The sequence below is a fragment of the Rattus norvegicus genome, chromosome 10 (genome assembly GCF_021556685.1).
Source record: "Rattus norvegicus strain SHRSP/BbbUtx chromosome 10, alternate assembly SHRSP_T2T, whole genome shotgun sequence".
NCBI lineage: Eukaryota > Metazoa > Chordata > Mammalia > Rodentia > Muridae > Rattus > Rattus norvegicus.
The window spans coordinates 48439111-48452494 of record NC_141543.1 but is presented as its reverse complement, the minus strand read 5'-3'; positions in this window follow the sequence as shown (position 1 = coordinate 48452494).

Here is a 13384-nt window from a genome sequence, read left to right as displayed (position 1 = left end):
GGGACGGCACCACCCACAATGGGCTAGGTCCTCCCACTCTTGATCACTAATTGAGAAAATGCCTTACAGCTGGGTCTCATGGAGGCATCTCCTCTTTTGTGATAACTCCAGCTTGAAAACTATCTCGTACACATAATGAAACACCTTGAAATTTTGGGGAGAGGGGGTTTGTTCTGTTTTTATTTTTAGACAGAGTTTCTCTATGTAGCCTTGACTGTCCTGGAACTCGTTCTGTAGACCAGGTTGGCCTCGAACTCACAGAGATCCGTAGGCCAAATGCTGGAATTGAAGGTGTGCACTACGACCAGAAGCTTGTACACTTAATCTTAACATAGAATTCTGCAATTTTTTTCATAATTCTGTGTGAAATAGCATTTCATGAACACCAACCCCCCTCAGAGATAAGGTATGGACTTGAAGTTACCACTTGAGATATCAATGTTTATTAATCATTCCATGACCATACTAAATTACATCATTGGACTATCAGAAAACCTATGAAACATGGTACCGTGGGACATATGGTATTTACTTTATGGTAATTTAATGAGATAAGGTACCTAGGCAGTGGTTATTGCTTTTCAAACTGCAATTTGAGACAGACATTATGAAAGGCTTGGTAGGAAGTAGGAAGAAACAGGTTAGGTAACTCAAGCAACAAGTTGAAAATGGAGACACAACTTTCAGGAAGGTCCTGGGCAATGGGGAGTCAGGACTAAATCATAAGACACTGTGGGCTCTCTGAGGAAAATAAAGTCAGGTTTCCAGGAAGCAGAGAACAGGGGGACAGTGATACCGTGAGGGCAAAGGGCAGCGTCAACATTAAATAACAAAAAGGAAATTGAAATTGCAGAGTCCTGGATGGGGTCCCCAAGTCATGTCCGGAGATAGTGTGGAGAGAAAGCTTGTGACCCCCCTGTGATGCTCTGGTCTTGGGATCATGTATGACTCACTTTTCTCTCAGGTGTGTTCATGGAGACAGCATCACCTCCAGCCAGGACCAACCTTAACCTTTGTACAGTTCAGGCCCCTCCTTGAGGATGAGAAACGGGAGGCTCAGAGAAGATGCAGAACTTGACTGAAGCAAAATGAGAATCTACCTGTAGCCATCCCCGTAGGCTTGAAAACAGAACTAAAGAGTAACTTGCACCTTCTCTTTTGCTATCAGACTACTGAAACAATGGACCCAAGAAGTTAGAATGTCCCCAAGGAGTCTCATACTAAGAGAAAGAAAAAAAATTGAGTCCTGGTACCAGCCAGAGATAGACCTGTCTTCCAAAAAGAGATTTCCAGACAGTTCTGACAACTTGTCAGACCACCTTGCAGGAGTTGAGGCAGTGATGGGTCAGTGATGGACAGGACCGCACCTTGACCGAGACTGCGTAGCTAAGCACACCTTTTATCCTCTATTTAAACTTAAGCCTCCTACCAGAGTATGATATCTTTTTTTTTTTTTTTTTCTCTTTTTTTTTTCGGAGCTGGGGACCGAACCCAGGGCCTTGCGCTCGCTAGGCAAGCGCTCTACCGCTGAGCTAAATCCCCATCCCCCAGAGTATGATATCTTGACATCTCTGTTCCTCTTCCCCATGTGGCCATATTGACTAAAATCTTTCTTCCACCTGTCGCCGTGATTGTCTCCTTATTGTCCTGTTGAGGACGGATGATCACTCCTCATGTCTTCTGACTACAGTGCCCAGGCTCTGACCCTGGCAACTCAGATAAAGATCCAGGTGTCCTGATTCTCTCAAACACCCATTTCCTCTGCCAGCTTCTATCAACACTGGAAGATCCAGAGAAGATCTGGGGTGACCCTTGCCCCTGATAGACTTCCCAGTTCTGAGAAGAATGTCCTATTTTCAGAGCCAAGCAGGGGCTGAGGGAATGGAATCATGCTTCCAGCGAGTCAGTGGTCCTTCCTGGGGAACAACGCAGCTCTACCTGACTGATGTCAAAGTTGGCCTAATGACCTGCTTTGTCCAGTGAAATCTTAGTAGATGTTAAATCACGGTCTATAAAAGGACTAGTGACAAGCTCCCATGCTGTTGTTGAACTTGTGCTCCAAATCAGGTCCTACCACCTGTCCTTACTAAGTGAATTAAAAGAGCCAAACTAGAAGTGGAAGACAATATTTATTCAATGTGGCCATCTTGGAAACAGGGACAAGGAGACCTAGTGAACCCCCAAGTCTGTCTTCTTAGGTCCTGAAGGAAAATAAGTAGTGAGCCTAAGAGTCGCAGTCAAGGTATGGTTCTGCCCATGACTCACCCATTTGGGGTTCAGTCTCATCCTATAAGGTTGTCAGACAAGTGGTTAGAACCATGTGACACAGCTTCTGGGAGACGGGTTCCCATGCTGCCTGGAACCTTTTGTTTCCAGGGTAATCCCTATTTCTTTGGGGATCCATTATTTCAACAGTCTCATAGATTGAGGGACACAGTATCTCTTTAGAATATCTTCATTACTGCCAGGCCTGTGACAATGCTCTTTTTTTCTCTTCCCCATGGAAATCAACAATTCCTTTTTGTTGTTGCTGCTGTTGTTGTTTTGGTTTGGTTTGTTCTTTGTCTGTCTGTCTGCTTGCTTGCTTACTTGTTGGGACAGGTTCTATCTACATAGCCCTGGCTGTCTTAGAACTCAGGCTGTAGACCTGTCTGGCCTCAAACTCAGAAATCTGCCTGCCTCTTCTTTCTGAGTGCTGCAATTGAAGGTGTAAGCCACCACACCCAGTCTTCAACAATTCTTCATGTAGAATATTTTCTTCTTTTCTTCCTTCTCTCCCTCCTTCCAGGGCTTCCTTCCTTCTCTCTGTTTTTTTTTTTTTTTCATTTTGTCTAGTTGATGTTTTGAAACAGGATCTTATTATACTGGCTGACCTGGAATTCATTGTGTAAACCAGGCCGGCCTGCCTTACAGCAATCCTCCTGCCTCTGACTCTCATGGGCCAAGATTAGAGGCATACACCATGGTCCCTTGTCTAGACTCTTTTCCCTTAGTCTAGGCTGAGATGGCCTGGCCCAGAAATGCAACCAGCTCAAATAACATATGCAAGAAATAAATCTTTGACATTGTAGTTTCTGGTACCTTAGGATGGTTTATTACAGCAGCTTCATGTAACCTACACTGACTGATATACAGGATAGCATAGCTATTGTCTCTCTCTTGCTATTCACACCACTGGCGACAGCCGTGAGGAGTCCATAATACAGCATCTGCCTTAGGCGAAAGGAAGAGATATGTTTCTATATTCTGAAAGCTCAAGATACAGCATGCAGACCTGCAGTGGAAGAAGCTGAAAGACAAAGGCAGAAAACAGATGCGATAGCCTTACCCCCTGGGTCGTAAAGGGAGTCTTTTCCTTCACAAGAGCCTTTGACATAGGTTAATCTAGTGAAGGGAGGCACAGCCAATTTCCTTGTTCTCAAGAGAAGTGGAGAGAAGAGAAATTGATTGGAAGTCTTAATTACCATCCTCCGAGTGAGGAGTTTTATTGGTACCTACTCCCTATACTTTGCAGATAGACACAGGCCAATGAACTTCAGAGTTACGCTGCTCTCACAGTAGCCTGAAATCACCCAGCAGAATAAGATCTTTTGAGGTGTCTAAGGTCTCACAAGAATCAAGGACAAGTGACATTTGCATCTCTCGAGGACAGACCTGTGTCCTACAAAGGTGGAAAAGAAAATAAGACTCTACAAACATTCAGTCACTCTTTATGACACCCAGTCATACGCCTGGCAGTCAGCCCAGTCACCTGGATCTGTTCTTCCGGGGCATATGCAATAGCTGGGGAAAAAAAGTGGCCTAGAGGTGAGGTGAGAGAGCTGAGCTGGACCTGAGACAATGCCCACCAGAAAGTAGGCAATCAGCTGTGTGGCTTTCTCCTGGCTTCAGGAGCCCCTGAAGGCTTGACGGTTCCATGAAGCTACTTATAAGAGTCAAAAACTTATGATTTTCTTCCATGAATTCTAGCTCCAGAATGCCTGTGCATGAGGCCCAGTACCCAATGTGATTCATTTTGGATATATTCTAGATGCTTCTGCCCCAAAACTGTCCCTATCTAATACTTCTGTGGAACTTCTAACTGACCTGTCAGGCCTAGTCTAAGCCTGAGGCTGGGAAGATGCATGAGACTCAGCTGAGCCCACAAACCACTGTGGGTTCCTATTCCAAGAGCCTGAAAAAAATGAAGAGATGGTTTTGAGGTGAGGGAAGCCACCAAAGCCTGGGGAGCCTTGACCTGAGCCTCAGAGGGTGTGACAGCATGAAGGTCCAGGAACAGAGTGTATCTGAAGGTCTGCAGTTGCTTTCCAAAGAGTGGGGAGTCAGATCGTGAGGTAGTGAGTAGCAGGCAGCTCAGTGATGGCTTCCACAGTTGCAAAGCCAGATGCATTGTGCATGACTTCACTAATCATGTATGACCTCACTGAAGGTGACCTGCACAGACCAAGGCACGACAGGGTAGAAACACAAGGCTGCTTCCTTGAGGTGACTCATCAAGGAAACCCTGGAGGGAAGATGCAGGTACTGTGGAGAGCTGACAGGAGAGACTGAAGGAGAGGTTGTCCCAGCTCCCTCATTTCTTGCCTCAAACTTGTATTTTTCACTCACTGATTCACATTTCCAGAAAGAGCTTCCCAGCTCCCCCAAGAGCACAGGAGGAGCAGGGTATGGTAGGGTGGGAAACTAAATCGTACCTTGAAGAAAACGTGGGGTGGGATAAGAAGGAGGAGGTGTGTGGAGAATATGTTCAAAGTACACTATATACTTGCATGGAAATGGCTCTTGGTAAGCCAGAGTGAGGAGGAGGAGGAGGGAGAGGAAGAGGAGGACTTGAAGAGGACCTGACTCTGTTCCCAATCACCTGTACCTTCAGCCCCAGGAGATCCAGTCCCTTTTCTGGACTTCAAGGGCACCAACACACCTGGTACACACACACACACACACACACACACACACACACACACACACACACATACTGTAACATCCAAGCACCCACACATCTAATCACAAATAAAGAAACAAAAAATGAATGAATGAATGAATGAATGAATGAATGTGTAAAAAGGAGAGCTCACAGTAGAAGGGGGCTTCCTGACCCCTCAGCCTCTCTATCAAACTCTGGAATTCCATGTATGTATCCTAGAGGAAGCAGACACTGTGAGAAAGACTCCAGCCATCGGGAACTGAGTCAGACCCTCTTAGAACTAAAAGTGGGTGTTCCTCTAAAACGCTGACTCCCCTTGCATACAGAGTGGAGAGATCGATCACTGAGCTTAAGGATGCTCTAAAGGTAGACCTGGGGAACAGGGCAGGCTGTAGAGAAAAGTTACCAGGAAGCAAACTAATGTTTGCCTCAAATTTACATATTCAAACCTTAAACCCCAGGGTGTTAGTATTTGGAAGTAGGGTCCTTGGAAGGTAATTAGGTCGTGAAGGTGGAACCATTATGAGAGCCACCCCAAAAGAGTACACTTCCCCCAAGTAGGTTGGCAACAGGAAGTGGATAGTTCACAGCCTGGAAGAGCACTCACCAGAGACTGTCCATTCTGGTATCCTGTTCTCAGGTTTCCAGTGCCAGGTCTGGCATGGCCTTGGTAGGTAGGGATGGACTGACATGGTTCCCATCCCTGGGACAGGGCTAGCAGGTGTGGGTCTCTACGAGTGTCGATGGCTGCTGTGGGCGTAAAGCTTGTTTGTATAATAATGTACGTATTTTTGCGTTCTTCCTTTGGGGAATGTCCTCCCTGTTAACATTAATGACTCCGTGATAATCAGACAGCACGAGTCTAGGAGGCGAAGGTGTGACTAATGTCTCAGCAAAATGGTAAATGCTGGGACCTTCAGGACAGCCCTTAAGGCTGGGGAAAAGAACTCTAAAACCATGAGTTTGAAAATATTTAATTTCACAACTATGCAAAATATAAGGATGCACTATGAATTGTGTAAGGAGCTTCACAGATCTAAAGGAACAGAGGCAGCTGCACTGTGAGCCAACTTGTCAAAAAGGCAGACAGATTCCTGAACTCAAGATCAGCCTGGGACAGGAAATTTAGGTCCAGGCCCAGTCAAGGCAGGACCCCAGCCAGCTAGCTTATCTGTGCTTAACAGAGGCAGACAGATCTCTGAATTCTTTTGGAATGTTAAAAATAAATGTGCTTGCTGTCTCTTAAGAATCAAAGGACTGGAGTCACAGGATGCTGATTCGTGGGATAATCCAAAGGAAACCTGGAGTAAATGACTGGATTAATATGTAAAATAAAAGACGGGGATTATGATCCGAAAGGGATGAGCCATCCAGAGAAATTTTTTAGAATAACAAGAGAACTGCTTAAAGAACTTTCCCAAGCAGATCATAGAGAGAACTGGCTAAAGATCCCCAGAAAAAGCAGAACAGAAGAAAAGCAATCTGGAAAGTGGTCTTGAGCAGAACATAGGCCACCAGCTTGGATCCACCATTTGACTTTGAGTCATTTCTTTTCACCGCTCCCAGACACCCCTTCTCTAAGAATTCCTCTCCAAGATAAGGCTGGTCCTTAGCATTCCTTCCAGTCTCCAAGGCTGTGAGAAATAAACTTCAGTTGTTTGTCACCCTGATGTAATGGTCAATCTTCATTGGCAAGTTGACAGGATTTAGAATCACCTGGAAGATTTTCCCCTTGGCTGTGACTCTGAGAGTGTTTCCAGAGAGGTTTATGGCAACACAGAAAACAATTGCACTCAAATACACAATGGAATACCATTCAGCTATGAAAAACAAAGACGCCATGAATCTTGTAGGCAAATGGATGGATTTTGAGACTATCATCCTGAGTGAGCTAACCCAGTCCCCAAAAGACGCACTCGGTATGCATTCACTTGTAAGTGGATATTAGCCCTAAAATGCAGGATGCCCATGCTACACTCCACACACCCAAGGAGGCTGGACAGGAAAGAGGGCAAGGATGCTGTCCCTTATACTATTAATAATACTACTCTGTTATACTTGCAGACAGGAGTCTAACATGGCTGTCCTCTGAGAGGCCCCACCCACCAACGGACTCAGAGGCACACAACCGCAGCCAAAGAGTGGATGGAGCTTACGGATTCTTATGGAAGAATAGGATGTAAAATTGCAGGGTGTAAAGGGATAGAAACTCCACAGGAAGACAAACAGAATTAACTAACCTGGATCCGTGGGCCTCTCAGAGGCTGAGCTACCAACCAAAGGACCTTTGGACCTAACCCTCCCACACCCCACCCAACCCCTGCACAAATATAGCAGATGTGCATCTTGGTCTTGACGTGGGTCTGGAACAGCTGAAGTGGGGGCTATCCCAAAAGCTGTTGCCTGTCTGTGGGATATGTTCTCCTGATTGGGCTGCCTTGTCTGTCCCTAGTGGGAGAGGATGCATCTAGCCTTGCAGAGACTTGAAGTACCAGGATGGTGGGATACCCAGAAGGGCCCCCACCCACTCAGAGGAGAAGGGGAAGGGGGAGGGGGAAAGGATTGAGAGAGAGAGAGAGAGAGAGAGAGAGAGAGAGAGAGAGAGAGAGTATATATAGAGATTATTTTTTTAAAGATTTTATTTATTCATTTATTATATATAAGTACACTGTAGCTGTCTTCAGATAACACCAGAAGAGAGCATCAGATCCCATTACAGATGGTTGTGAGCCACCATGTGGTTGCTGGGATTTGAACTCAGGACCTCTGGAAGAGCAGTCAGTGCTCTTAACCATTGAGCCATCTCTCCAGCCCCAAGGTGATCTCTTTTTAAATTTTTTTTTTTGGAGCTGGGGACCGAACCCAGGGCCTTGCGCTCGCTAGGCAAGCACTCTACCACTGAGCTAAATCCCCAACTCTTTTTTTGTTTTGTTTTGTTTTGTTGTTTTATTTTTTCCGGAGTTGGGGACCGAACCCAGGGCCTTGTGCTTGCTAGCCAAGCACCCCCCAGTCGGGTGCTCTTAACCGCTGAGCCACCTCTCCAGCCCCTTGATTATTTTTTTAAATCCCCCTGGTGGAGGGCTCTTACTCAAGGAACTGACAAGGATGATCAGCTTGCTGTGACGTCACGGGGTCAATAGTCACACCTTCGGAGCCCTGTTTAATATTTTGTGTTGCTTCTTTTCACAAGCAGTTACAATGGTGTGTAAAGAGCCCTGAGCTTGTCTGGAATCCAGTATGGAAGTTTATAAGCTGTGTGACTACTTCTCTGTGAGTCACACCTTTATAATCTGTAAAAAATGATGACTTTCAATACCAGTTATAATTCCCTGGAAGAAAGGAGGTATGCCTCACCCTGCTTGTTTATGAAATAGTCCAGGAAACCACTTACCCCTGGCCCCACAGTCCTAACAAGTGAGACATGTGAGACATGTGAGTCAAGCCCAGGAAGAAGTCCTAAACCCTCTCATGGTTCTGTTAAGGGCGATATTCCCAGGGGAGCAGACCAGGGGCAGGAAGTACTTGCTTTCCTCACAGGAAAGCTAAACAGCGTGCTGAGAAGAGCATAGAATACTCACTTCTCCATCCCAGGAAGTGTGTGCTGTGCTGATGAGCCTGACCTGGACCAACCCTCCAAACCCAGAGGGTGTATGTGATGGTTTGCATATGCTCAGCCCAGAGAGTGGCACTATTAGAAAGTGTGGCCTTGTTGGAGGAAGTGTGTCACTGTGAGGGTGGGCTTGGAGACCCTCCTCCTCCTAGCTGCCTGAGGATTCTCAGTCTGTTCCTGGCTTCCTTTGGGTGAAGATGTAGAACTCAGCTCCTCCTGCACCATGCCTGCCTGGATGCTGTGATGCTGTCCTGCTCCCGCCTTGATGATAATGAACTAAACCTCTGAACCTGTAAGCCAGTCCCAATGAAATGTTGTCCTTTATAAAACTGTCATTGGTCATGGTGTCTGTTCACAGTAATAAAACCCTAACTAAGACAGTGTGGACAGGTAACACCCTGTATTTGCATCAGAAACCCCAGAAGAAAGTGGGGGATGAGGCCCCGGGTCCCTCGAGATACCACAGAGGTTCCCAGGGTGATGGAAAGAAGGGATAGAAGAAGAAAGACTTAACAGAGGGGCATGAGTTGGGGGAGAGGGTAAAGAGGAGCGAGGAGAGGCAGAGAGTGAGATAGGAGAAAGGTGTCTCTGAGCTCTCTTCCTGTCATCTCTGAGCCGCACTGGGTGGCAGTCACACAGGCACCACATCAAAGGCCTGGTCTGTCTCTGAGCAATACACGACTGCCATACACGACTGCCCCAGTGGTTGTGACTGGTGTCATTGCTGTTTTAACTCATGCTGCCTTTAACGACACTCCTTTAGAAACAACTTAGAGTTGGCCTTTAGGGTGAATCAGCAGGTGCTTGTTGCCAACCCTGATGCCCTGAGTTCAGTCCCTAGGCCCACACGACAGGAGAGAATAGCATCTTCTTTGACTACCGCAGATGTACTGTAGTGCTCACATACCCACAATAAATAAAACAATTCATTGAGGAAAAAAGATATTTGGGTCTAAGTGTGGTGACCCATGCCTGTAATTCCATCATTCAGTGACAGAGTTAGGAGGGCTGAAAATCGAGACCAGCCCTGGGCTACATAGAAATTCTGCAAGGGAGAAGCAGGAGGAGGAAAACAAGGAGGAGGGGGAAGGAAAGGGAGCTGGAAGGCTGAGGATCTTAGCACTAGAAAGTAGATATAAGTCCAGAGTTCGAGGCTAGCCTCTCCTACAATTTGAGGCAGCCTGATCTACATTAGAAAAAGAAGAAAAAGAGCCTGAGGATTCTTTTGGTAACCTGAGGGTTCTGGGGATAAAATAAGAAGGGAAAAAAGTGCTAGTCCTGAAGGCCTGACAACCTGAGTTCATTCCTAAGAACCCACATAGAAACTGGAACCCCAGCGTCCCCATGGCAAGGCGGGAGACAGAGACAGGAGACTCTCCTGGGAACGTGTAGACTAGCTAGCCTGGGGGATGCCACACAGCAGCAAACAATGTGAGAAAGGTGGAAGGCGGGGACAAAAGGGACTCCTGAAAGCTGTGTGCTGACCACACACACACACACACACACACACACACACACACACACACACACACACACCTTTCTTAACTCATAATAAGTGGAGGGGCTGAAGAGATAGTTCATCAGTTAAGAGCACTGGCTGCTTTTGCAGAGGACCTGGGTTCAGCTCCCATCACCTGCATGGGAACAACTAAATGTAATCCAGTTCCCGGGGGGTCCAATACCCTCTTCTGGCCTCATGGGTTGGCACTGCTCACACTTGGTGCACAGATGTACATGCAGACAAAATTCCCCCGCGCATAAAATAAAATAGCAAATAGAAATCCGACAAAACACAAACGTTCCATACTAGGCAACTGCATTTTAACTAGCGAATGCCTTTTTCTGAGCTGGCTGAGTTCCAGGCATGAGGGATTCGCAGGCAACTCCTCAGACACATTCTCCTGGTCCCCTTCCTCAAGAGCATTCCTTCCAGAGAAGATTTTTAAAATGTTCCAGGAATGTGAGCCTTCTGTAGAGCTGCCTACTCTGTTGTCCTCACGGAGCCTGGTTTCCTGTTACAGAGGCCACTGGAGCCAACGGAGGCCATTTATGCAGGATTTCCCTGACCCCATAAACCTCCTGTCTGTCAACAGCTGAAGAATTCAGCGAGCCCCAGGACAGCCCCACACCTAGAAACCTAAGGCAGGTAGGTCAAGATAAGGGAGGGTAATAAAGCTAGCTCGGCTGTGCACGGCTGTGCATGGCACCAGTTCTTCTGGGCTACTTTCTGCTACTAGTCACTAGGCGTCTACCTCCTCTTTCCCTAAGGAACCCTCTTCCAGCTAATGGCACATACCCTGGGGCTCACTTCCTCTCTGATGCTACACAGTTATTTTGTACTTTCATTTTGTCCTCAGAGGGTGGTGTTTTTTGGTTTTAGAGTTCAATCACGCCTGTCCAACAGCCCCAACAAGCCAGGCTCTGCTACCCAAGCTCAATATTTCAACCAAAAAGACATATGTGGGGCTAAAGAGATGGCTCAGCGGTTCAGAATGTGTGCTGCCCTTCCAGAGGACCTGAGTTCAGTTCCCAACACTCACCCAGGGAGGCTCCCAAATGCCTGTAACTCCAGAGGATCTGGTGCCCTCTTCTGGCTTCCTCAGGCACACACAGAAGCATGCACACACACATAAATAAAAGTAAAATTAAAACGCTAAGTGTACTGGATAATTTTATGTCAATTTGGCACAAGCTAAAGTCATCTGAGAGGAAGGAGGGAGCCTCAATTCATAAAATGCCTCCAGGACTAGAGAGATGGTTCCGCAGTTAAGAGCCCTGGCTGCTCTCCCAGAAGACCTGGGTTCAATTCCAGCATCTACATGGCAGCTCAACTCTCTATAACTCCAGTTCCAGGGGATCTGGCACCCTCACATAGACATACAAGTAAGCAAAATACTAATTCTCATTGAAATAAATTAATTCCAGGTGATGTTAGCACATGCCTTCATTTCTAGCACTCTAGGAGTTCAAGGCCAGTCTCACCTACAGGACAGACGGGGCTACCCAAAAACCCCTATTTCAAAACAAAACAACAAAAAGAAAAAGAAAACGCCTCCCTAAGATGGGGCTGTACAGCATTTTCTTAATTAGTGACTGACGGGGAGAGCCCAGTCCACTGTGAGTGGTGCTATCCCTGGACTAGTGATCCCGGGTTCTATAAGAAATCAGGCTGAGCAAGCCATGAGGAGCAAGCCATCAAGCTTTCTTCCATGGTGTCTGCAGCAGCTCGTGCCTTCAGGTCCCTCTCCTGCTTGAATTCCTGTCCTGGTTTCTTTTGATGATGAACTGTGATATGGAAGCGAAAGTCAAACAAACCTTTTGCTCCCGACTTGTTTTGACCATGGTATTTTCATCGCAGTCGTGGTAATCTTACCTAAGACACCAAGACAGGATAGAAAGATGGGGAAATCTATAGGGATATAGGGGAAAAGGGAGCCCTTCACTCTAGAATCTGGTTGAAGCCCTCCCAAGACTGCAGTACAATTGAGTTGCACTGGGAAATGCAGAATCAATAGTTCTCTTATATGGAAACACTTTCAGGTGTGGATGCTAACATAGCAGTAAACTAGGCCTAAGGCCAGAATACATATGACCTCAGGTCATGCAGGTCTCACCACTCCCAGACATTTTCTGACAATCTTACAAAAACACTGTGCCGCTGTAAGTCACTCCATACTGCATAAAAACAGGGCAAAATTCTCTTCAGGGAGTGGCTTGCCCTGGGAGACTCTATTTGAATAAGTGGTTCTGACTCAACTTTAGGACAGACTGTGCACCTGGGAGGATAAGGAAAGACACCATCTGTCCAGCTCCACCCACATGACACAGGCTGATAAATGACTTATTTCTGGCAGCAAAATGGGTGCCACCCTATACATTTATCATGACAATTGAGACTGTAGATGCACATAGGTGTATTAACTCTCATAGGGTGTGGTGGTGCATGACTTAAATCCCAGCAGCACTCAGGAGGCAGTCAGATGGATCCCTAAGTTCAAAGCCAGCCTAGTCTATAGAGTGAGTACCAGGACAGGCAGGGCTCCACAGAGAAACCCTTTCTCCAAAAAAAAAAAACAAAAAACAAAAAACAAAAAACAAAAACCAAATAAATAAATCAGATAGATAGGTAGGTAGGTAGATAGATAGATAGATAGAAATAAATAAGTAAATAAATAAATAAATAAATCTGGGCTAGAGAGGTAGCTCAGTGGTTAAGAGCACTGACTGCTCTTCCAGAGGTCCTGAGTTCAATTTCCAGCAAACACATGGTGGCTCACAACCATCTGTAAAGAGATCTGATGCCCTCTTCTGGTGTATCTGAAGACAGTGACAGTGTACTCACATGAATAAAATAAGGAGTTTTGAAAGGAAGGAAGGAAAGAAGGAAGGAAGGAAGGAAGGAAGGAAGGAAAGAAAGAAAAAGAAAGAAAGAAATATCCTATCAGAAAGGCCAGTGAGTTAGCTCAGCAGTTAAAGAGACTTGACATCAAGTCTGAAGACCTGTGGCCAATATACCAGATCCTTATGTAGATAGAGGTGGCCCACTCCCACCCAAGGTTGTAGTATGTATGTTCTCTCTCTCTCTCTCTCTCTCTCTCTCTCTCTCTCTCTCTCTCTCTCTCACACACACACACACACACACACACACACACACACACACACACACACCAAAAACAACAACAACAAAAGTGCTTGTAACTGCTGAGCCACCTCTCCAGCCCCTGGTTTTAGCTTTTTAAGACAATTCTGCTGTAGCTCAGATAGATGAGTCACCATGTAGCCCAGGCTGATCTTGATCTCCTGTCCTTCTGCTTCTGCTTCAGTGCTGAGATCCCACACTCAGCCTTAAA